Source organism: Microtus ochrogaster, chromosome 4, assembly GCF_000317375.1.
Source record: "Microtus ochrogaster isolate Prairie Vole_2 chromosome 4, MicOch1.0, whole genome shotgun sequence".
In the NCBI taxonomy this organism is placed as follows: Eukaryota; Metazoa; Chordata; class Mammalia; order Rodentia; family Cricetidae; genus Microtus; species Microtus ochrogaster.
Genome location: NC_022011.1, coordinates 43935470 through 43937963, shown reverse-complemented (window position 1 = coordinate 43937963; position 2494 = coordinate 43935470). Strand labels below are relative to the sequence as shown.

At 49.4% G+C, this 2494-nt stretch overlaps 1 protein-coding gene across 3 annotated transcripts in view; it reads right to left on the bottom strand.

Moving 5' to 3' along the window:
• The window catches only part of Garnl3 (GTPase activating Rap/RanGAP domain like 3), a 148119-nt gene that overhangs the window by 35438 nt on the left and 110187 nt on the right, over nt 1-2494 (bottom strand). The window lies entirely within an intron of this gene.

The window sequence follows — 2494 nt, the reverse complement described above, 5'->3', positions numbered from 1 at the left end:
TGTAGACCAGGCTGGCCTCGAACTCCCAGAGATCTGCCTGCCTCTGCCTCCCGAGTGCTGGGATTAAAGGCATGCGCCACCACCGCCCAGCCAATAGATCCATTTCTATCACCTTACAAAAAACTCAAGTCCAAGTGGATCAAAGACCTCAACATAAAACCAGATACACCGGACCTGACAGAAGAGAAAGTGGGGAATAGTCTTGAAAGCTTTGGCACAGGAGACAACTACTTAAACAGAATACCAGTTACAAAGGCACGGAGATCAATAGTTAATAAATGGAACCTTGTGAGACTGGAAAGCTTCTGTAAGGCAAAGGATATCATAAAAAGGACAAAATGGCAGTCTACAGAATGGGAAAACACCAACTCCACATCTGACAGGGGGCTGATTTCCAAAATATATAAAGAACTTAAGAAACTAGACATCAACAAACCAAATAATCGAATTAAAATAATGGGTACAGATCTAAACAGAGAATTCTCAATGGAGGAATCTCAAAGGGCTGAGGGCAAACTTTTCTCTCTCTCTCTACATGTATATATATACACACACACACACACAAAGAGAGAGAGAGAGAGAGAGAGAGAGAGAGAGAGAGAGAGACAGGGTTTCTCTACATTGTACTTGCTGTACTGATCTCACTCTGTAGACCAGGCTGGCCTGGAATTCGCTCTGTGGGCCTAATTTTTCCACTTGATTCTGATATATGGGTCCCAGTGTTGTTCTCTGAACATCTGAGGCTAAAGCACCACAGGCTCTGGGCTCTTGCTATGCTACCAGCGCCCTACAGAACACTCATCTACTCTGCCTGGCTCCTTCCTTTCTTCAAGCTGCAGCAACTGTTTGTTTGTTTGATGCTTCCTATCTGACACTCTGGGCTTGAACCACATGGAATTTCTCAAGTCTGGATGAGCTGAAAATGCAGCCTATCTGGCAACACTGTACTTCATCGGCTGGAGAGCACCGCCTGGCTGGAGCCTGGTACACTCTCTCCAGTCCACCACAGCCCCAGGGTTCCTCACTGTCGTCTCTTACCCTCTGTCCCTGCCCCTCCACACACGAATATGTGATCCGTGTCCCAGTCACTGAACTGGCCCATGGACATGGAAGGTACAGAATCATCACCTCTGCCAAGTGGTTTGCAATCTGTTGTTGCTTCTAACGGGGGCAGAGCATTTCCCCATGACCCTGCCATGGGCCAAAGCTAACAGTGTGCAGAATACCCAGCTACACATATTTAAGGGCTGTTCCCACCAGGAGACGGTTGTGAAGCATGTGGAGGCCCTGGGAGGGGCTGCTGGGATTTCGGAGGGAAGAGCCCCTTCAGCCAGCTTGGTTGTGAGTGGGATACATTTGGTAACTGGAGTTACGTGACATCCATCCCTTCAAGTGCACTGACACAACAGATATGGCCTGGGAACCTTGTGTGGCTGCTGATGGAGGACTCATGTGTAGGGTTATTGAGGAGACTAGGTAGATAAGAAGACAAAGGTGGGGGCTGGAGAGATGGCTCAGGGCTTAAGAAGCATTTGCTGCTAGTGGCACAGGCCTTTAATCCCAGCATTCAGGTGGCAGAAACAGGCAGATCTCTGGGGAGTTTCTGGTCCACATAGTGAATTCAAAGCTATCCAGGGCTACATGAGACCTGTCTCAAAAAACCAAACCCAAAACCCAAAACTGCAGAACTTCCTACTGTAGTAGAGGATCTGGGTTTCATTCCCAGCACCCATATTAAGCAGCTCATAACTCTGGGTCCAAGGGAATAGTCCAGTGTCCCCTCTTCTGGCCTCCATGGGCACAGCACCTGCATGCATGTGGTGCAATACACATATACACATAAAATTAAATAAACCTTTAAAAAGGAAACAAAGGAAGGACAATATGTCATCCAGCTCTTGCCTGGCCCGTGGCACTAGTTTTGGCCAATTCTGAAGGAGACTGAAGACTAGAAGCTGAGTATCAGGTATAGATGTGGGATACTGTGAGTCTCTGGCCTCAGTCAATGCCACCGTGGAGTCAGGTGACCCAGATGGACTCAATGAGAGGACAGGAGCTTTCCCAAATGCTCTCAAACTACACAGCAACAGCGACAGAATTAGGCACTGTGTGCGTGGGTGTGGGATGCCAGAGAGGCATCTGCAGCCTCTAGTGTGCTGGCAGGAGAGGGCACAGAGCAGGTGACACAGCAGGTGACACTCCTAGGGCTCCAGGGCTGACAGTCTGGGCCTTTAGGAAGAGACTGCAGTAGATGGAGACCAGAGTCCTGACTCTGACCAGTAGGTCCTGTCGGGCTTTCTAGACACAACACCAAGGATGCTCTGAGGAGGTGTGGCCAGCTTCTGTCACGTAAATATGGGAGCTCAGAGTCAGGTCTTGGGAATCATCACGAAGCTAGGATTCACGTGCACTAGTTCACCGGCTAGTGAGGCTGGGGCGGGAAGGTTCTGTGTACTCTGCCCACACCCCACACCTCTGCACACTCTGCCCACAC